Below are 24,341 nucleotides of genomic sequence, written 5' to 3'. Positions count from 1 at the left end.
CTTTAGAGAAATGTAAAGATTCATTCAGTCAATAACAAATAAAAGTAGAAAAGATGATCTTATTCAGGTAAGGGAGAGCGCATTACAAGAAATATCACTGATGTTAATTTGAATCTAGTGAGAAAAATAGCCTTCTGTGTTCTGAGCCCTTCTAAATATTCTACAGTGAAAATTTCATTTGTACATATAAGTTACATTTGTATAGCACATTGGAGTAAACAGAGAAGGCTGTTACTGGGTAAAGATCAACCCCAGAGGGTTTAGGCTTCTTGGGCTGTCCTGGTGGCTGAGAGGTTCAACATTTTAGCACATCTTTAAAACATTTGTGGCATCCCAATTGAGAAGCTGTGCTCAGCAATATTGGACTAGAGAGACAGGAGGAGATGATAACCTGGACTAGTTATGTGGTTCGGAGGGGATGGTTACTTGGGCTAGTTCTGTGGTTCTCAAACAATATTTCAATAGGCCTTTTGCAAGAACACTCAGGAGTTGCTGTCATGAGGCTGAATTTCCTGGTCCTCTGACCTCAATATAAGTCACGCTCTTATCATCTGTTTTATATATTGAGCATCAATGTCAGATTTTATTTGAAAAGAAGGATTCTATTAAAAAATATATGTGAAATCCACCAGCCTTGTTTTAGAGAAAGCTTAGATCTGGGACTGGGATGGAGGAGGTTTGACTGCTTCTCTTCACTTGTACTAAATAAGTAGAGAAGTTTGGTAAGTCGCTTACTCTGGGGTTTAGGTTTCTTCAGCAGTCTTGGAAAGATATGCATATCTGTACTGCACGTCTTACAGGGATGTTGTGAAGACCTGGAAGTGTGACATTTAGAAAGTATTTTGCACAAGACAAATGCAAGACTTTCTTTTTCTCTCTTTTAAGTCATAAACGTTGCTTACAATAGAGGTTTATGGGGAATCAAAAATCACTTAGCTATCCCTAGAGAGAGAAAGTACTATCAGGGGAGAAGCTGACATAAGAAATTTCAAAAATAATAACAGAAAACAACTTCCCTTGTGAGTCTGGCACACTGTGGGGGCTAACCACGCACTTCCAAGGAAATCTGAGTGGTGGGCTGAAATACAGATGGTCCCCAACTTACAGCCGTTTGATTTATTATTTTGATTTTATGAGGATGCAAAAATGATATACATTCAGTAGAAATTGTACTGTGAATTTTAAATTCTGATATTCTCCCAGGCTAGAAATATGCAGTGTTACACTCTTTTGATGCTGGACAGTGGTGGCGAGCCCCAGCTCCCTGTCAGCCATGTGATCGGGAGGGTAAACAACTGATACTTCACAGTGTACTGTGTTGCCAGATGATTTTTCCCAGCTGTAGGATAATGTAAGTCTCATGAGCACATTTGAGGTAGGTTAAGCTAAGCTATGATGCTAGGTAGACCAGGTGTATTAAATGCATTATTGACTTAAGATATTTCCAATGTAAGATGGGTTTATTGGTATGAATCCTAGCATACGTCCAGGGCCATCTGTCGGTCTCTAGGGACCTAAGGATAAGATAAGCATTCCTCATCAAGATAGTTCAGCAGGTTCTGCCTGTGGCTAGGATGGGGACATTAGCGAAGTGACCTGCATCCCTGATTCCGATGTGTTTGAGAGATGCTTCCTATGATTGCTGGTATGTGCAAAGCCTGGGAGGAGACACACTAGGAGCTTCCTTTCCTGTAGACTGTTAGAAATCTGGACCTTTCAATAACATATCACATAATAGGGCTTCTGTGAGCTCTCTGAGTTTTTCTGTTCAATGTAATTCTCTTTAAATTGGGCAGCCCAAAGAGTCATGCCACTTTATCTGCAGTTCTCAAGGTATTTCACAATTCATAAGAAAGATTTAATCAATTTATCTTCCACAATGACCTCCATGACTGGTCTATTTTAAGTAGAGTGGAAAAAATTTATTTGGGTGTCTCATTACCCAGATAAAAATCCTTTATTTGCCTCTTAGTGGTTCTATGAATTTAACTATCTATTTTACCTACCTCTATTTGTATTCTCTTCTGTAAATAGGTGGAAATAATAAAAATTATTATTGTAATAAAATGGATAAAAATCATCCTCATCACACTCATCATTGTCATTACCTACCTGAAAGAATTATTGCAAAGATTAAAGGAGATAAGATACTCACTTTTGATTATAAAGGGCCATATATTGTTAAAAACTGAAGTTGTTCCCAGATAGCATTGTCCTGTATTTTTAGAGGTGCTCAAATGCAATCTAAGAGTATGTATTGTTCTTTTGTTTAGATTTCCCTTAAAAATTCTTTTAGTGAGTGAGTGTGATTATATCTTGACTATCTCATTTGGAGAAAAGGAATTCACATGCTGACATAAGTAGGCAAGGGATATGGAAATTATATCTTCAATAATAAAGGAACACCCAGCGATGTATTTTATAATAGGAATGAGCATTGGGAATGCCTTTCGTTCTTCTAAATTAAGGAATACCTTGGAGCAGATCTTTGTCTTTCTTCTATTTAGTACCCAAACTTCCTTTGGGAAATGTCTTCTGCTGGGACTGCCAACCACAGTTCTGAAAGTATCTGGTACCTTTAGGATCCAGCCCTAGTCTAGCACAGGCCACGTCCAGACCACAGGGACTGATCCCAGGTTGAGCATGAGTTTTATGTTAGTAATCAGTATTTTCCCAAGTAGTTTTCATTTAGAGCTTAAGAAAAGGCACTGTACCTTTTGATTTTGTTTCTGGGAGTATATTAATAGGGTAGTGGAAGAAGGAATCTTCCCCGCAAGTAGTTGGAATTGAGACAAATGCAAAGAAAGAAGAGGGGTGAAGGTGAACTCCAAGTTCCTACCCTTAGTTGTGCCAGATACAAAGACCAATAAATGCATTTTTTTTCGATTTCTGATTTGAACCTATGTTTTACTACCAATACTCCTTATTCATCAACTTTTTTTTTTTTTTTTGAGACAGTGTCTCATTCTGTCACCTATGCTGTAGTGTAGTGGCATGATCTCCGCTCACTGCAACCTCTGCCTCCTGGGTTCAAGTGATTCTCCTGCCTCAGCCTCCCAAGTAGCTGGGACACAGGCGTGCGCCGCCACACCCAGCTAATTTTTTTGTATTTTTAGTAGAGACAGCGTTTCACCATGTTGATCAGGCTGGTCTCGGACTCCTGACCTCATGTGATCCGCCCACCTCAGCCTCCCAAAGTGCTGGGATTACAGGCGTGAGCCACCACACCCGGCCAATGGTCAACTTCTTATAGATAATATCTGTATTTGAATGCCAGTGTAGAGGAGAGAAAACTGTCTCTCTACCCTTTGAGGGTTTGATAATTAAGTCTGTGAAATAAACTGACAGGTGGACAGATTAACAGGAGAAAAGCCATTTTAATTACATGCATACCCAGGGGAGTTCTACTTTGTATGTATATGAGACTCAAAAAAAGGGTCAGATGATTGAAACTTATAAAGCATCCTGAACTACAGAAAGAAACAGGGGTGTGGGGATTCCCAGGGCAGCAGGTAGGGCATAGTGACATGAGTAATGGAAGGGTGAAGGGAGAGAATGCATGGTAAACAAAGGTTGTCTTGTTATGCAGCCAAAATGTCTTCTGAGTAATAAAAATGGTCTCTAAGCAGCCCTCAGAATAGGTGTAGTCTGTGGAAAAGTCTGATTTGTGTCAGACATAGACCTCTAGTCTCTTATTTTTTTATTTTAATTAAAAAAATTATTAAAGACTGTGTCTTACTCTGTCACCCGGGGTGAAGTGCAGTAGAGCAATCAAAGCTTACTGCAACCTCACACTTCTTTCCTTAAGCAATCCTCCCAACTCAGCCTCCTGAATAGTCTCCTCTCTAATAAGTTCCTCTTCCCTGGTTAATGAGATTCCCAGGGAGGGAACTCATGACAATTGTATTATTTCTGGAGGACCTTTCTTTAGGCAGATATGGACATTTTGGAGAGACCTTTCATGTGCGTTAGGGGAAAAAGAAGGGCAAGAGACAGGAGGAAAGGAGAAGATCAGAGAACATGGTTGTAGGGCTGCTTCTAAGGCCTTCCAATTTCCTTTAGTTCAAAGGATTCAACATGCCAAAGCACCAGACTTTGGGTATTGTTTCTGAGCCCCAACACCAGTATTATATGAGTATACAAGTATTTCTTATTGATGCTCTTCAGTATCTTGTACATGTATATATTTACTTTTACTCCAAACATCAGACTTTCCTGCAGGGGTGAATTGGGGCAAGTGAGGGTGGGAGTAGATGTGGGGCTGCCAATAAAGCATAGCTAAAAAAGAGAGTCATTATGTAATTGCTTGATGGGTTCTTCCTGACTGCCACACAGACAAAATCAATTCACTGAGACCAAGGCATTGCAGTAAAGACAGAGTTTAATTGATGCTAGGCTGACCACGTGAGAGAGAATTATTACTCAAATCAGGTTCAATGGTGAGGATTTTTACGGACAGTGGTGGGCAGAAGGCTAGGGAATGGGTGCTACTGATTGACTGGGAATTAAATCATTGGAGTATGGGAAATGGTCATTGTGTGCGGAGTCTGCTTCTGGGCGGGGCCACAGGACTAACTTAGTCATGAGTCACAAGTCCAAGTGCGATCAGTCTAAAAGACATCTAAAAAAGCCAGTCTTCGGCTCTACAATAGTGATGTTATCCACGGGAACAACTGGGGAAATCAGAAATCTTGTGACCTCCGGCCACATGGCTCCTGAGCAATAACAGATTATAGAAACTACACCTACACTTTAGCAGAAACCTCCTATTCTTGTGGCCTTTAATTAGTCTTACAAGGGAGTTTCAGCTCCAGAAGAGAGAGAGGATTAGTTTTAGGGAGGGTGCATTGTTGTTGCAAACGTCCTCCTTAGTTCAGCTAAAACCGGGTTCTTGTCACATGACTAGGAAAGATTAGGCTCATAGGCACATATAAGGGTGAGAAAAAAAATGAAATTTATTGGGTGAAAGGGAAAAAGAAAAATTCTCAGTAGAGCAAGAGGGAGTCCTGTTAACAGGCTCCCGCCCCAGCGATTGAATCCCAGGCCATGACCGGGAACTGAAGAGGCCAGGCTCCTCCCCTGCTAAAAGGTGCCCATTTCTGGAGGTTCCACCTCATTCCCCCAGTGCACATGTGGGCATTATTCTGAGAATATCCGCTGGGAAAGGATGGGCTTCATCCGGGACCAGCAGTCCAATTTTCCAGCCTTTAGGCTGTTTTAGGCTTGAAGGTGGGGTTTCGCTGGGGACCCTTGGCTGTCTCCTGTCTCTATCATTATCATCCTTGCTCCAAAGTTAAATTTAAATTCTTCCCAAAGTTAGCTTGGCCTATGCTCAGGAATGATCAAGGGCAGCTTGGAGTTCAGAAGCAAGATGGAGTCGACTATGCCAGATTTTTCTCACTGTCAAAATTTTGCAAAGGCAGTTTAAATCATGTGTTATAAAGTAACTTTTAGGTATATCTGGTAAGAATTTTAATCCAATTTCTACCGGGGAAATAGAGCCCTTATTAGTAAAATACCTGTGCTGAGGCATATTAAAGAGTTACATTCCCAACAATCTGATTCTGAAAGTTAGTTTCTTGAGATAATGTTATTATACTTTGAAATAAATAAATGCAATTGTAACATGATTCTTTCTTTGAGAAATAGCTAATGTGTCTATCATTTGCAACATATTATTCAGATATTGCTTCAGTTAGGGATCATGTTTGCAGTTCTCATGATTAATTTCCATAAGTTTAAATAGGAAGAGATTTGTTAGATGGTATTAAGTAGCTTATAACAATTTCTAGGAAGATTAGGGGATTATATGTGAATGCTACACTGATAGCAAGAACAACCAGGAGAAAAAGGGTTTTAGGGAAAATTCAATGGTACCCTAGGCTGTGGGTTGGAGCCTGTGATACTCTAGGTCTGGTGACCAAACTTTTACCATAGTTGCGATAAGAAGCAAGTTCTTGTGCCCCTCATTCTTGCAAGCAGAATGCATCTGTGTGGCTGAATAATGCCAACTTCTCACTTCTTCTTTTCCAACTTTATGCAAGGGTGCCCATGTGGCAGAATTTAGGTAGTAGCTGCAGGCTTAACTGTAAGCAAGTCTCTAAAATAAAGAGTTTGGATTTTCCAGCTCTGCAGTATAGGAAGTTTGCTAGAAAATATTTAGAATAGATGTGGAGTGTGCCAATCCACAGTGTTCCCTGCATGTTTTGTCTATGTCAACCTGAAAGAATGATTGTTATGGTTCCTATTTTAAAGATGAAAAGACTAAAGCTCCATGATGGTGAGATAATAGTCTGCAAATCAAAATCCCATGTTTCCTTCACCTTCCCCTGCTACTTTTTCTGACCATTTCTAGAGCTGAAGTGCATGCCCCATTAGTATTTCTTCCCATTGCCATTTCAACATACACCCGAATAGTTGTCAAGATTGTCACATTTAAAAAGACATTTATCATCCACATTAGCCACTGTTCCAAGATTAACATTTCAAGAATGGAATCAACAACTGGGTTAAATCTATTTCTGCTCTGTGATCTCGGGATTTCCTTAAATGACATGTTCTAGGATTGTATGCCACACACACAAAAACAGTCTTCATGGTTGTCCCTCGAGTGAACCTAATTCGACATTTTCGACAGGCCTATTGCCAAAATTTTTAATAGTAGCTATTCTCCTCAAGAACAAAATGATCATATACATACAGTTAATGTCCTTAGAAAATGTCTTGTAAATGTGTACTATGATTTGGTACTGGAAAAAGAACTATGTGTAAAAAAAGTAAGGGGAAGGCACATAAGAGAAAGAAAAGGAACTGATTTACATGACTGAAAACCCATTTCTCCTGCATTTGTTCATTTAAATATCCCACCTACAGATGAAATTACCAAGCATTCCCACAGAACTCTTTATAAAAGTGGGAGAATTACTGAAAGATTTGATGGGTAGAAGCATTTCAGCTGGATTCCAACTTTGCATCATTCCCTTGGAGTTTAAAAATACCCCATAAAATCAGAAGGAATTAGTAAAACTAAGAAGGAAACAAATAAGCAAAACACCCTAGGACTGATGAGCTGGAATAGATACGTCCACAGTCAGAGTTTATCAAACCTTATCAATAAAGCTGAAAGAACGTATTTTCTTAATTTGAATTTTTAGTTTCTAAGAATAAAATGTTAGTAAAATTTAAATTGAAAAGCTGAATAGAAAACTTCAGTGTAGCTTTAATCTATTAAAATACCATCTGTTGGTAGGAATCAAAAGGAAGAAGGCACCATCATTTATTTCAAAAAGATGTCAATTGCTATTATAAATGTCAGGGCATCATGACTGCTAAAAGATAACCCATTCTCAGGAGAAGAGTGAGTTTAGGACTCTCAATGGTTTAAAAGTTTATGCCAGGTACATATACAAGGTGGGATGGGGGAAATAAGAGAAGGATTGGAAGCAAGCTCTGCTAATTTAGTCATAGTTGTTTAATTATCCTGTGTGAGTGTCAATAGTTGTAAACCATGATTTTCGGTGAGTTATGGAATTTTATGTTTTATGGTTCATGTGCCCTTCCTCTGCCTATTGGCTGTAAACTCAACTACTAACCATTCTTCACACTAAAGAACACACTGAAGTCAGTTTTCTGTTGAGTCAATATCAAATTCTTTGAGTAGTTATGGTTAAACTGCAGTATTAGAGGTGAGCTTGGGAGAGGTATAGGTGTCATATCAGTTTGCACATTACAACAAAAGCAAGATATAGAGCAAATTCTGAGTGTTCAAACATGCATTGGTAAACTGACCCAAAATTATGACTTGTACTCTTGGTCAGAAAATTCCTACTCTCTGCTCTGAGGTACTTTGACAGTCACCTTACATATAAAGCGTTTTCCAAGGTAGATACAGTAAACTCTGTTGACAGGATCCACTAACAGTGTAATTGAGCCAAGTGGCAGGGTTGTTGAAGGATGTGAGTCCAAGAAGGCTCTGAAACTCAAATGTTGCCCTGATGTTATGGGACGGCAAAGTTTGTGAGTTCCTAAATTTCTCAAAGGTTGGCAAAGCCCAAGCAATCTTTCTAACCAAATTCTAATTTGTAATATCACTGGGCTAATTAAAAAACAAAACAAAACAAAACAAAAAAAAACCTCTCTGGTGTGGATTTTGACAAAGATACATGAAGCACTAAATAGCCACATTTGAATGTGTTAATTCCTTCTTGGGCTAGTCTATTTCCTAGCTAAATACTCTTGGAGTACTTTGGAGTATACCTCTCTGATGAAAATTCTTCAGATTTTATCTAACTGACCCTAGAGTGTAGAATAGAGTTGAACAGTACAAGCACATACATTTCACTCTTTATACATGAAGACAATACAACATAGATGTATGTCTTCCTTCATGCCATCTCTGGGGCTGTTCCTCTGTGTCCAGAATATTTTCTCTGTTTCTTTCTAAGGCAAGTGTAATGGAAATTCACCTTCACCATGAAGGCATCATTCTTTTTACCCTGTAACCCACAAAAAACTCTTCTTTGGACACCTACCACTGACTACCTTGTATGGTCAATCAACTCTTTCATATGTTTGTATCCTGTTTCCCCAGGTGGAGGTCAAGTATCATTTCTCTATAGCTTTTTATTCATCTACTACAGGACTGCATACCTTGGAGGTACTCAGTAGATATCTGTTAAATAAATGAATAAATGATGACATGAAGGAACCATTAAGGTGAGCTCCAATATGCCTTCTTACTGCTTCCATTTAGGAGAGATGTTACAATCCTTTTAACTTTGTGATCCAGACTTGTGAGTCTGAAGTCTTACACACTATTTGATTCTGGAAGCAATAAGCAATACACTTTGAGGCATTTATTTTGACGGCTAAAGGCAGGTGTCTTAATGTTCCCCAGCTGTAGCCTGCAGCAAACACCATCAAGAGAAGGCCTTTAGGGGCAATGCTATGTGAGTGTATCATGAATTTTGTGCTCTAGTTGTCTGCCAACTCCCATTCCAACGCACACGCACACTCACACACACATGCGCGCGTGCACACACACACACATACACACACAGCTCTACCATTTACTTTGCTGCTTGGCATTTACACAGCAGCAGATGTGCTGTAAATAGACATGCAGCAACAGGGCCGGCAGGCCAATGGACCCAGAGGTGAGACATCTGGTAAAACAGATGCAACGTGGCAGGGAGATACAGAATGCCCAGAAAGTGCTCATCTCCCAAGATCAGCACCAAGGATCTGACCAATGCCTGGTTGGGCACTATGCCTTCCAAACAAATGGGGATAGATTTGAGCCAATAAGAATATATGAAGAAAGTGGTCAGATTGCTTCTGAGATAGAGGGGCCTGTGCCAGGAAAGTTGAATCAGCCATTTTCTTTTAAAAGTCCACTCTCCTTGTCACCTGGCACCACATACTCATCAAACACTGTCAAACAATTTTCATACAAGTTTCACCACAGCTGAGTGAGGCTTTAAATAAATGCCTCACCTTTCTCATGGCGATGACAAGAGGATTAATTAGTTAATGTTAGCAATGCTCCTACAAGATCAGTGGATGGAAGAAAACTCACAAAGTGCATTATTAATAATGGAACGAGGTCACACCCCATAAAAGCCCTGTAAAAAATTCCATTTTCAGTATACAGCAGTCATTTTGTGCTAGAGTCCCACTTTTTATTGAAATATTTAACAAGCATAATGCAATGTAATTTGTGTTAACTAGCAAAGAAAAAAAATGCATTCAGGAGAAACGTAGGGGAAAAAGCATCGCATCGACTCATCTTTTTCCTTCTTTTGTGTGGTCTGGAAGTAGGGTCATTTATTTTCCCCTTGAAGAACAAACTTACTTATTCATGTCTCTAATACTTACTTTTGATTCACTGCATCTATTCAACTAGCTATTATAATACAATGAACAAAAAGTAACTGTAAGGGACACTTGAATCTTCAGATATGCAAAAATAAGGTGTTAGATCTGTCGTAAAATAAAGTTCTTGAACAAATGTAATTCTCTTATTTTTGGAAATATGTTATCAGAATCAGGCTAACAAAGTATTTCCAAAATGGAATTCTCTAAGAGGACTTGCATACAACGGGAACAACCACAAGATAAACAGCAATGAACCTGGATAATAGGAACTTGAAATTAGCATAATTTATTCCACCAAAGAATCTCTTTACTTCTACTTCTAACTTTTTAAATCTCACGTTTCTTTCAATACTCCCTGAATTTTGTCCTCCTTTGTGAGACAAAACAGGTCATCTTAGCCTAAAAATCTCTTGCATCCAACTTTTATTACCATATATATATATATTTAATCACATTTGCTGTTTTTATTATTACGTTTCATTCAGGGTGTGCATACCGTATTTCATCAAAGTAATCATAACTTCTTATAAAACAGTCAGTTACATTGTTAATTATATTACTCAATTACATTATATTAATTTAGTACATCCCTCAATAAATACCTGTTGATTTATGCTGAAAAATACAAAATGAGGTAATAATAGATAACATATAGAGAGCACCCACACTGTGCTAGCCATTTTACTAATTGCTTTCATGTGTTGTCTGCTTCTAGTCATCACAACACTATGTGAAATGCGTTCTACTGTCATCTCAATTTTAAAGATAAAGACAATGAGTCTCAAGCAAGGTCACTAAGATCCCCCAAATGTATTAGTAGGAAAGTCCGGGGCATGGACTTGAATTTAATTCTGGCTGAATCCAGTCATCCACTATACTATATTGCCACTAAGTTTCTTCCACTCCCTAGTGAAATCCTTACCCCTGACAGTGCATCATTAAAGGTTCATTTAGAAAACTTTTGCTTCCTAATATCTTACAGGTTAACTCCAACTTCATAAATTAGGCAAGAAATATAAATAGATGAAGATTCACTACACACTATTTGTTCAGTGAATATTATAAGCTGGATATAGCAGGTCTAAAAGAGAGAAGCAGGCTTGTTATTTGAATACCCAGAGTCTCATTTATGCACTGAAGCCACCCATGACGATGTCTATCAAAAAGAATTTTCAGTTCCCTGTGCTCCCAACCAGGGATGCTTTGGGGATTAAATAGATATTGCTCACAGAACATAAAGTAATAATATAACGAATGATAAACCATCCAGGAGCTCTTCTGCTATTATGAGACCATTTAAAACTAACCATCTCTGTGGTCCAAAAGCGGTAAATAACATCAGCCAAATAGCTTTGACATTTAGGTTCCAGGCATTCTATTGTAGAAGGTAATTCAGTGCACTCATAGCTTGAACTGAAGACTTGCTTTCCTGATAGACTCTATTAGTGATAAATTGTTTAATTAGTTAACAAGATAACTGCTGAGGAATGAGAAGTAAAATCATAATGGCATATATTGGCAGAAAATGACTTCTCTATAGTAAACATTTATAAATGTATGCATTCATCCATTTAATAAACATTTATTCATCACCATTCTGGCATGAGGCATTGCTTTAGGTGCTGTGTTTACTGAGATAAACAATACAAATTCCCTGACCTCATGGAGGTTATATTCTAGTAAGCAACACACAAAATTTATGTATTTAACTGTTGTTATAATCTGGTTTCAGATAATCATAATTACTATAAAGACAGGGTGCAAATCAGACAATAGAGCAGTAGAAAGAGGTGTTACAAGGTCAGGAAAGGACTCTGAAAGTGCCGTGAGCAACAGCCTGAATGATATGGAGGAGGAAATGATGAATCTGGGAGAGGGATGCATATGGCAATGCTAAATGGCCACACTGGCTTCTGTAAATGAGCGAAGAGAAAGTTCTAGACAATGAGATGGAAAAGGCAGACAGAAACCAGGCCATACAGAGCCTGGAGGCCTTCTTCAAATTTTAATTGTGAGGCTACTTAGAGATTTTGAGCAAAGGGATGGCATAGTCAGATTTACATTTTAGAAAGATCACACTCACTGTTATGTGGAAAATACTCTATAAAGATGCAAAAGAGGAGGAAGCGAGGCTAATTAAATGCTATTTCAGGAGATGATGATATTTTGGACTACAGTTTAAGGGTGGGGAAGGTGAGGATGCTCAGATTCAGGATATGATCTTGAACTACAGCTGTAAGATGGGGGATTAAGTGAATTGTGGTATATAATGATAAGAGAAGACACTTACATTCAAGGGTTAAGGAGACACTTAAAAATGCTATAATACCAAAAATAGGTGTTGCAAACTGTATTTTTCTCAGCCACATTTCCACAGTTTAATGAACTATTCCCAATAGGAATTCCGGAGAATAGGACAAAAAGCCTTTACTCCTTTAAAGCTCAGAAATTAGTGTGTGAAAAAGCCCTTGGGTCTAGGAATCTGGTCCAAGCTCTAATGCTGATTTTTCCTGGTGACCTAGAAAAGGTTTTTCTACCTCTCTGGGCCTTAGTTTCCTCTTTTGAAATGTGTAAGTGAGGAGCAAAAATTGGAAAATATTTCAGGTTCTTTCCAACGAACTCTTTAAGCAAAGCGTCATGTTTAGTAAGCTGTAAGGTTTAATTTTAACATATGTAAGCAGTCTATAGTCAGATATATTTTCTAAAACTGAAAAATGGTCATTGATGATGTCATTACCTCACTAACATTAGAATAGATCCTGGAAGTTGATATGGTTTAGCAAGTAAAATTTCTGCAAAAGAATGGCAAATAGCACCTATTAGAGCAGAATATGTGAGTCTTTGAATCCTGCTAGATGTGCCTAAATTTGGAATCTTTGTAGTGAAAATGATATTTCCCCTGTACCTTTACCCAGTATAGGTACTAACTATGCTGAGCTGCTTTTCCTTCATTCCCCTATCCACTTCATAAGAAAGGATTTTTGCTTAGAAAGACATCTTGACACTAAAAAGTTGTCCAACTACATAGGTTCCAATTAGTATAAATATGTTCAATACTTTATCATATATTTGAAAATTCTTACCCAACAAAGAACAGAAATGTAAGAATAAATATTCTACATAAAAGAATTAAAATCTTTTATACACTTGCATGCTTAAAATCTAAAATACAGTAAACTTCCAAGATGTTAACAATTCTGAAATTGATCTTAGGCTAGAATTTCCAGAAAGTAAAGCTTGATCCCAAGGTTTATGTAAAAGTATTTTATGAGCAAATAAAATTAGAGAAAAGCAGGAGTGAACAAAAGAGAGAGGAGCAGAGCAGGAGGGAGCACCAGCACAAGAGCATTTATTGAGCTGGCCCCACAGAGAAAGACTATCAATGTTGTGGAACCACCTTCTGAGAAGCATCATAAGCTGCATCTCAAACAGCTTGTCTGGGGTGAGGATTTATCCATCAGCACCTGCATCCTATTGGTCAAAATTCACTCCAAAAGCTGTTAACTCCCACCCCCCGACATTTCTGATTTGCACAAATGGGGATCCATGTGAAGTCTCCCACTGCCCCTTTGCTGCAGGTCAAAAACCTGGTGCAAGGGGCAAGAGAGGTGGCAGGGGAAGGAAGTGAGATACTGTTGGGTTTTCCCTGCATGCAGAAGGACAGAACCATGCAGAGCTGGCCTCTGCAGCAGTGGCTGGATGTAGTAAGTGTCATGCATAAGAAATGTCTGATTCAAAGCATTTTCTCCATTAGATGTAAAAATGCAAGGTAGAGGAGAAGGGCCTCTTTAGCAACATACGTGAGAATGATTTAGGGGACATAGCCTATGGTAAAAATGACATGGGTTAACCATGTCATGTAGTGCCCAAGCAAAACCAAACAAAAACAATACTACATTGGTAGCATTAACCAGAATAGAGTGTCTAGAAATAGCTAGATGCTCATACAATTTTCGTCTGCATAGGTCAGTTTACACAATGCAGACTAGGATACAAGAAAGGTGGCCATGACAGCTAGGCGAACTGTAACCTATACTAGAAAGAGAGTCACAGATAAAGGAATTAGATAATTTTATTAGTAGAATAGCAAAAAAAGAAATTATGCTATATATTCTATATCCTAGTACTTCAAAGTGTTCATGTGGAAGACAGCTGAGAGTTAATTCTGCGAGAAATAACAGGTAGAAATAAAAATCCATGGTTGAAGTCATTAAAATACATTTTTGGTATTAAAATCTGTTCACATAAGGAATGTGTATCTTGGAGTGAGGTAGAATGATACTAAAGATATCAGTGTACTTTAGGGGGTTAGAGAAACAGAGCATGGGATTTTTGAGTTAGAGAATATGTGCGTGAATGTAGACCCTAGAATTTCTAGCTGGATGATAACTGACAAGTTGTCTGACATCTCTGAGTCTCAGTTTTCTCAACAGAATAATGGTAATATTCTCAGTTAATGCAAGAATTACAAGATATAAGACTGTATATGAATCTTCAGGAGTACTAAACGTCCTGCTATCAACATTCACCATAGTTACTAAGAGGTAGAAGGTATATCAAGATTTTTAAATGAAGCAAAGTTTTCTTGGGTTAGAAGAGTGAGCTTTAACATCACACATGTGGCTGGCATTGTCAGTTCCAGCAGCAACTTGGACTCTATAGAGAAAAGCCTGTGTTCTCTAGAGCCAAATTCATTCAGTGGCAAGAATTGCAGTATTTTAAAATGGGGCTTATTTGAATGGAAAGAAAGACACTCAAACTGTAATGAGCCTCCAAGGCATTTTATAAAATTCTCATTAGAAAATAACATGGCCAACAGGCTATATGGGTACTAAATCTAAGAACAAATAACATGAATGAGATACTAAATGTTCAAAGCCTGTACTGTTGGCTAAAAAGTATAAATCCAATTGATCAGATGCCAAATTAAATGTAGAGAGACTAACAAAATATTATAGTAGCAGAAAATACTGTTAGAAATTAAGCAAATGAATAAACATTCTCCTGCTGGTGAATATTTGTGGCAATTATTGAACAATTTTGCAAGCATGTGGTATTTTAACAAGCCTTAACATTATATGATGTGCAACTGTATGTGAGAAAGCCCTGGTTTGTTTTGCTCTGAGAATTGGACGGTGCTCTATCCTTGCTTCTAATGAGAGGCATGTAAATAATGTAAAACATTGATTTGGCACTCAGATGGTGCTAATGAATGAGCAACGCTGACCACCAGCTCTTTTCATTTGGGACAGGTAACTCTATGTGTAGGAAGTTCCTCTGTGCTAATGAGAGATTAAAGCTGTTACACAGCTTCCATAAAGTGTAGACACTTTATAGAAGACAGCACTGCAACTGGCCCTTTGAGAAAAATTAGTGTCTTTTTAATTGCAAGGTTATTAAAATCAATGTAAAACCAAGTTTTCAAATACATGTGATTCCCCTACTTTTATTTGACATCATTTAAGAATTAACTCAAACGTTTATCCATCCATTCAATTGTCATTTATTTTCCTTCCATCCATCCATCCATCCATCCATCCATCCATCCATCCATCCATCCACATGATCAGGTAAAGCATGAGCCTTGGAGTTTCATTGCTTGATTTCTGAATCTTGAACCTCAACTTAGTAACAATACAAACTTAGACAATTTACTGAACCTTTCTAAGCTGCAGTTTTCTCTTGTATAAAATGGAAATAGTAATAGTAATTACCTCCATGGAGTCCTTGCTGTGAATGAAGGAGTTACAGTGTTAAAATGCCTAACACTGGGTCAAGAATGTAGTAATCACTCAGTGTTAAACGTAATAGTTGTTGTTTCATTCAAATATTAATTATTTACCTGCTAACCATTGGTACTCAAAAAACATGCTCAATAGTTCTTCTGTTGTTATGTTATTTTCATTAGTTACTTTCAACCTTATAGACGCCAGAGGAAATCACCCTTTTACTGAATAGTGCTCATCCCCAGAAAGAACAAAAGGCAATTCTGTAAGGATCCTGTATGAATTTCCAACCTACCAACTCTCCTTTAGCTAGGATGCGTCTTATAAGTAAAACATGAGGCTCATATTCTGCGCTTTCCACAGAATTCAAGATACCTTACCTTGGACAGACCAATCAGGACCAGAAAGGATGCAGGACAGGATGTGCATAAACTGCTCTGGCAGTTTTCATTCCAAATGAACATCAATTTGAAGGCAGTACCTGGCCCCTTCCACACAGATTATCTTGAAAATAACCCCGCTATTCTTAAGGGACCTGAATAACAGGAAATTTTCCTGGGCCACCAGCCCTCGCCCATGAGACACGTTTACAAAACACTGCTCACAGTTTGAATCAGTTTTCATTTTCTTCACTGGAAAAAGTCCTCGTGTCCTCCCCCAACCTCCATGCCAGAAGCACATGGTTCTGCTACCTCCTCTCTGACATGTACTCTTCACAGTGAGTTGGACCTAGTATCATATTAATTTGTTTTTCAATGAAACATTATTAGTTTGAAGTAATTAGGTAGGTAGATAACTAAAGATACGGAAACTTGAATTTAAAAATGAGTTTTAGGGGGAATAAAATTGTTTTTACCCAATTCCACAGGCAATTGCAACATTGTGTCACCAAGGCAGGATTGCTTGAGTGCATTGCTTCCATAAAGAGATTAAGACTGATTCATTACAAGATGTCAAGTCTATGTAAATGAATGCTGGTATAACATTTGAAAAGCATATTTGCATGAAAAGCTCCAATTTGTTCCTGATATTTTATATAGTTGGTTCTTTTTTTTTTCCAAAAAAAATTTGAAGAATATGGTACAGATAAAACCTCTGTTCGAGTTATGGAAAAGCATGGTAAATGGTTCAATGTCACTGAGACATTTCTTGTTGTTGTTTTACAAAAACAAGAAATAAAGATACATAAGATAAAATGTGATAATAGAGCCATAAATAAAACATTTTTTAAAATGTCATTCAGCAAATCCCAGTCAAAAGTTTTATGTTGATAAATGTATTTTTCAATGCACATCTCACATTAGCAAGACAAACTTCTCCAAACATGGAAAAGAAGAAGGAGCAATGGACGAAAGAGAAGGAGGGGTGATACAGGGAAGAAGAAAGAGGTGGAGAGAGGGGGGGGGGGGGGGGGGCAACAGTAGCTTTGAATGGTTCAGTGCATCTTGAGTTAGGCATGGATAAGAAAGTCAGATAAGTTATACATTCATTCATTCAACATACATTCATTTAGTGTTTATTATATTCTCAGTACTCTAGTAAGCATTAGGAATAAAACAGTAAATGAGAAAGGCAAAAGTTCCTCTCATAAAATTACATTTTAGATGGAGAGGACATATAATGTATAAACAAGTTAACAGTTTAATTTTGGATAGTGATGAATGTTGTGAAAAGAATAAAATAAGGTGTTATAATAGCATGTTACTGGGTTGGCCTAGGAAATGCTTTCAGAAAAACATTCGAACTAGAGCTAAATGACAGAAAAGGGCTAGGCCTTTTCCAGTAGAAATAGCAGGTGCAAAGACCCAAGGCAGGAAGAAAAAAGAAGCCATTGTGACTGGAGTTTCATAGGTAAGTGGAAGGAAAGTGATTGAGATAAGTGTGGGGAGATAGACAGGGATCAGGTCATTTAGAGCTTTATGAGAAGTAGAATTTTATTTAAGTGAGATGGGAAGTAATTGGTAATTAAGCCTCTCATTTTCTCATTTACCTTATTTTCCATCGTTCATGTAACATTTATTTTTTAATGACCACATATTAGGCCAAATGTAGGTAGGCATCATTAAGTTCCAAATAACATAAATTATACAGGCCACATTCTTTTCACATAATGACATAAAATAGTAATTAACAATAGAAAGAAAAAAATCTGTTACCCGGAGAATTAAACATAAATCTCTTATGGAACCATTAGATCATAAGGAAGTCAAAAACTATAATTTCAAACTAGATCAAGAATAATGAAAATAAAAATGCACTTTCATTTTTAGCTAGGAGCCAGACTAGGTATTCTGAACAAGTCTCCTATTGAAAACAACTAAAACTCACACATAAAATTTGTGGCAGGAACTGGCTAGACGTTCACCATCTTGTTTCCTCTCTCTGCGTATGTAGCTAAAGTATACTTTCCAGCCCTCTTTAATTTAGGTAGGATGATCTCTGCATTTCCTGTCTATGGAATGTGAATTGATGTGTCACTTCCAGTTCAAGCCAGTTATGAAGAGATTTACCTTCTCCAAATTCTCTACTCACCCACCCCATCACACAACATTTGTTATCTGAAGCATACCGGGATGACTATGAAGGCGCATGTTAAAAATGACAGAGCCTCAGCATAGAAGGACCCTGAATCCCTGTATGATTGAGTGAATCAGAGTCTACTCACCTGTTGACTTGTATTAGACTGTGATATAAATGAGAAATAAACTTTGGTTGTGTTTAGCTATGGATATTTAGGGAGTTGCTTATTTCAGCACCTACTATTACTTATGCTATCTATTACAGAAGTTAAGATCCTCAAGTAGGACATTGGCTTAATAATTTTGTAGTGAGCAGGGAGGAAACTGATATTAGAAGCTTTATGACGGAGTTATGACTTATGACGATAAACATTTGGTAAAATTGAGGCCTTCGTTCCTAGGAATCCAATCATGTACTGATTGAGTTGGAAGCTCCAGGGTAAGAGGTTGGCATGAATAAAATCTTTAGTTTGTGTTGGCAACTATTATTTTCTTTTGGCAAAGTCTTATAAGACAAAATACTCAGGAAAGAAAGGGTTAATTTGCAATCAAAAATAAAAGCAAATATAGAAAGCAAAGAAATTTGAAACCTCTAGGATTTGAAAAATCCTACTGCTTCTGGACAACAAAGGTCAGAAAATAATATTGGGGGAATCTGTAAACAAACATGTAGTAAGACCCAGTCTTGTCATGAGTATCAGATTAAGGGTGGGTATGAGAGTGTCAGCTATTCGCCATCACTATGAGTAGTCACCATGTACAGAAGCAAGGGAATGAGGAAACAAAGAAAGACAAAGACAGATTACCTGGGAACTTAAAAAGGGTCTTTGGATTTAGTTGTTGGCCCAGGAAATTAACTGGAAAGAAATGGACGTGAAACACGCCAAGTGCTGGAAGGATGTAATTGAAAAAACAAAACAAAATTCAACCTAGGCTAAACTATTTGACTAATTAAAAGTTAAAACAACCTCTTTACGCTACCATATTTTCATGAGCAAGAAGCAGGCTTCAAAAATGTAAACCTACTCTCCTGCAGACATAGCAAATGGGATCATGGAAAACAGAAAATAACTATCTGTGGATGAAGCCATGAAGAAAAAAATGTGCAAAGGTACCACTTCCAGAGCAGAGAACCAGAGCCTAAAAGAGGAACTTCTCTCATCGTTAGGATTTTGGAACGACTATAGACAAGTGATTGTTCTATATTTCACATTCTTACTTTTTTCAAAGAGACGTATTTTGGGGATTATCCTGACTATGTACCATACTAAATACTGAGTGTGGGACAGTTGACTTATCTTTTTAGTTCATTGGTCACCAGCAAATGAAAAGCCATATCTGTACCTGATGATGCAGAATATACATACCTGAGAGACCTTAAACCTTGAGTTGGATACACTGGAGTTACTGGTGTGATAGAACTAGGAGAATCATAGATTCTTTGTTACTCCTCATAACCAGTGGTAGAATTAAATCTTCCTCACACTGAATCTGGGCTTGCCTTAGTGATGTTCTTGATCAATAGAATCTGGCAGAAGTGATGTTCTTGGACCTTTGAGGCCAAGCCATAAGAAACCTTGTATCTTCTGCCCAGGAGCCTTGGAAAACTCCCACTTAGAGCCTTGAGCTTCCGTATAACAAGTCCAACTTTCCTGAGACGACCGTGTTTTGAGAAGCCCAAGCTTCCAGAAGAGGGCACGTGGAGAGGCTCTGAGACTACATGGAAATGGAGAGGGGAGAGGCTAAACCCAGACTTCCAACATTATGCCAAGGCACATGAATGAAGTCATCTTGGATCTTCTACCCTAGCCTAGCATCAGACTAACTCCTGTTAAAGCCATTAGGAGCATAAAATTGCCTGCTGAGCCCTGTCAGAATTTCTTACTCACAAAATTGTGAGATATAATAAAATGATAATTGAAAAAAATAATTATTATTGATTAAAAATCAGAAGTGGTTTTTATGGATTTTTAAAAGATTTTATAAGCCAATGAAAAAATAAAATAAATTAGAAAATTAGAAAATTTAGAACCAAACAACAACAAAAATACTCATCATGAGATGAAACTAATTCTTGAGAGAAATCTACAGGCAGAAAGACTTAAACCCATATTTTGGAAAATAGCATAGGTTTAAATTAAACTAAATACTAAACTTATCCAGTTAGAAAAATGAACTAAAAATTAAAGTAATAATAATAACACAAATTTTAAAACTAGAAAATACACCTATAGTTAAAGAAGATCAAAAAAAGACAAATATGTGTTAATTGTTTTTAGCCTTTTCAGGGTACTGATCTTTTGCAAGACTGAGCATTCCAAAAAGTAAAGGACACAAAAACAATATTAGAAATGACAACACAAATATTTTTACTGATAATGAAAGGAAATAAAGATTTTTTTAAACATTTTATTCCAGTAAGTTTGAAAACTTAGAAAATTTGCCAATTACTCGAAAAATACATTTTGCTAACTAACCAAAGTTGACTCAAAAAGTAGCCAAAAACAAAATGCCTTTTATGAAGAAACTGTCCTTTCCCTATTGTGCAAAAAATTTGTCAAAAACCAATTGGCCATAAATACTTGGATTTATTTCTGGGCTTTCTATTTTGTTTCATTGGTCAATGTGTCTGTTTTTGTGCCACTATCATGCTGTTTTGCTCACAATGGCTTTATAATGTATTTTTAAATCAGGAAGTATGATGCCTCCAGCTTTGTTCTTTTAGTTCAAGATTGCTTTGGCTATTTTGGTTCTAAAAGAAACATGCAGAAGAATGAAATTTGTCCCTTATCTCACATCATACAAAAATCAACTGAAAATAGATAAAAGACTAAATGTAGGATGTGGAGCTGTAAAACTACTAGAAGAAAACATAGGAGAAAGACTCCACAATGCTGGTCTGGGCAACGATTTCCTGGATATGACCCCAAAAGCACAGGCAATAAAAGCAAATATAAATAAATGGGATTTCATCAAACTTTAAAAGGCTTCCTCACAAAAAAAAAAAAAAAAAAACAATTAACAGAGTGAAGAGGCAACACACAGATTGGAGAAAATATTTTTAATCCATATGTCTGATAAAGGGCTAATATCCGGAATATATAAGGAACTCAAGCAATTCAATGGCAAGAAAACAATCCATTTTTTTAAAATCAGCAAACACCATGGAATACTATGCAGCCATAAAAAAGAACAAAATCATATCCTTTGCAGGGACATAGATGGAGCTGGAGGCCATTATCCTTAGCAAACTAACACAGGAACAGAAAACAAAATACCGCATGTCCTCACTTATAAGTGGAAGCTAAACAATGAGGACACATGGACACGTAGAGGGGAACAATACATGCTGAGGCCTACCAGAGGGCGGAGGGTTGAAGGAGGGAGAGATCAGGAAAAATAATTAACGGCTACTAGGCTTAATACCTCAATGATGAAATCATCTGTACAACCCCCATGGCTGAAGTTTACCCTTGTAACAAACCTGCACATGTAGGTACCCCTGAACTTAAAAGTTTCAAAAAAGACAATAAGAACAAAATTTTGAAAATAATCTGAATAGACATTTCTCAAAAGAAGACAGAAATGGCCAACAGATACATGAAAAAAATGTTCAACATTTCTAATCATCAGAGAAATGCAAATCAAAACCTCAGTGAGATATCACTTTACACCAGTTAGAATCGATATTGTCAAAGAGACCAAAACTATGAGAAATTACTTAAAGAATACAATGTGCATTATTCAGATGATGGATGACCTAAAAGTTCTGACTTGACTACTGTGTAATCTATGTATGTAACAAGAAATTGCACTTGCACTCCATAATTTTCTATCAAAAAAAAAAACCAAAAAAACTCAGAAAAAAAAGACCAATGATAAGTATGTGCAAGGATATGGGGGGAAAAAAAGGAACACTTATACACTGTTGATGAGGATGTAAATTATTACAGGCATTTTGGGAAATAGTAAAGAAGTCCCTTAGAAAACAAAAAATAGAATTATCATATAATCCAGCAATCCACTTCCAGCTATATATCCAAAGAAATTGAAATAGATATCAAATATATAACTGCATTTTCATGTTCATTTCAGCATTATTCACAATATCCATGATATGAAAGCAAACTAAGTTTCCATCAATGAATGAATGAAGAAAATGTGGCATATATACACAATGAAATACTATACAGCCTTAAAAAAGAAGGAAATTCTTTCATTTGCAACAGCAGGAATTAAACTAGAGAATATTATGATAAGTGAAATAAGCCAGACACAGAAAGGCAAATACTGTCTGACTCACTTATATGCAAAAATTTTTAAAGTCAATCTCATAGAAACAGAGAGTAGAAAGGTAGTTATCAGAGTCTGAGGGAAGAGGGGGGAAGATGAGGAAAAGGAAGGTATTGATCAAGGGTACAAAGTTTCAGTTAGATTGGAAGAATAAGCTTTAGTGACCTATTGCACTGCATGTTGACCAAAGTTAATAATAATGTTTTGTATATTTCAAAAAATGCTGAAATACAATTTAAATATTCTCATTGCAAAAAAAACAATAAAATGGTGTTGCAATGAATATATTAATTAGCTTGATGGAACCTATGATGAAAACATAGATCACAACATCACATTTATATCACATAAATATACACAAGTATTATTTATATGTTAAAATTAATTGTTTAAAATGCTTTGCTGATAAAAGTATAAATTAGAATACTTTAGAAAGCAATGTGGCATTATCTAGAAGAGTTTGAGTGACCACCCCTCCCACTTTCCCTGGAACAGTTTCAACTTATGACTGATATCTAAGCCTAATTATGATAAATAATTAATAATTAACAAACTATTAAGAGAAAAGTGTTCAAGTTTGGATGCATACCTTACAACCTAACCATTCTACTTCTAGGTGTTTACCCTAGAGAAAATCTTGTATCAATACCTCAGGAAACATGTGCAAGAAAATTAATAGGAACATTATAAGCCATAGAAATAAAGAAACAAAAACACTGGAACCTATAATAAATTTTCATTTGAAATGTTTTCTATGGAATATGATAGAATACCATGCAGCAGAGAGGAAGAATGATCTACAACTCCATGAATCAACTGAATGGACTTCAGGAAAATAATATTGTGAGAAAAAAAGTCTGGTTACAGAATACACCAGCATAAATTTATTTATATAAAACTGCTTAGGAATACACATAACTGTGGTTTAAAAAGAGTCTAAGAAATATAACAACGACATAATATACACCAAATTCAGGACACTGGGATAGAGAGACTTGAAATCACGAAGAGGGGTAAGGCTTCAAAAGTGCCAATTAAGTGTTTCTAATTCTTAACCCTTGTTGTTATCTATCTTGCATGCATAGTTTACTTAAATAAATCATCTACCATTAAGGTAAGAATAATAATAATAATAACAGTTACTAACATTTATTGAGTACTTACTTGGAACCAAGAATAATTCTTAAGAGCTTTACAGCTTACAACAAGAACTTAAATTCTCACCACAACTCTAAGAAGCAGCCATTGTTACTTTCTCCTTTTAAAGAGCAAAAATGGCCCATGCTCAGAGATGTTACTTAAAGTACAGGGCCAAACTGCTTATAAATGGCAGAGTCAGATGTTACTTAATCATTGTGCTTCACTGCTTCTCTTAGTCTGGTTCTAATTTTACAGATTTCTACACTAACTATATATAACGTTTATATGCAAAACAAAACAAACATAAAACAATCTTCAGCCTACCTTCTGCTGGAATTCTTACAAAGCTTGAGTTAATTTAACCTAAATTAAAGATGCTTTAATGTATGACTGAAAGAACTTGGGAGTGCATTAACAACTTACAGTGCAATGCGATTTACCTCGAGCTGTCAATCTTAAAAGTATGTTGCCATAAGCCTTTATAAATGCCCACTAAAGCAGGTTTATATCATCATTTTCATGTTATGGATAAGGAAACAAGTCGTGTGACTATCTCTAGTTCACATAGAAAGGAGTCATCATCATGGATAAAGACATTTTACCTATCTCTTAGTCATACTTATTCACATAATATCTGTTATATTGGCCTGGAATAGTTTTTTGGGTTTTTTTTCAATCTTGATAATCATTCTAAGGTACGGTCTTTAGAAAATGCTAACTCTGATCATTTCACCCTTCAAGGGACTGGTTGTAAATCAGTGATGCTTGGAGAAGTTAAAAAGAAAAT

The sequence above is a fragment of the Papio anubis genome, chromosome 11, assembly GCF_008728515.1.
Source record: "Papio anubis isolate 15944 chromosome 11, Panubis1.0, whole genome shotgun sequence".
Taxonomy (NCBI): domain Eukaryota; kingdom Metazoa; phylum Chordata; class Mammalia; order Primates; family Cercopithecidae; genus Papio; species Papio anubis.
The sequence above is the reverse complement of the archived record's forward strand: the minus strand, read 5'-3'. Positions refer to the sequence as shown.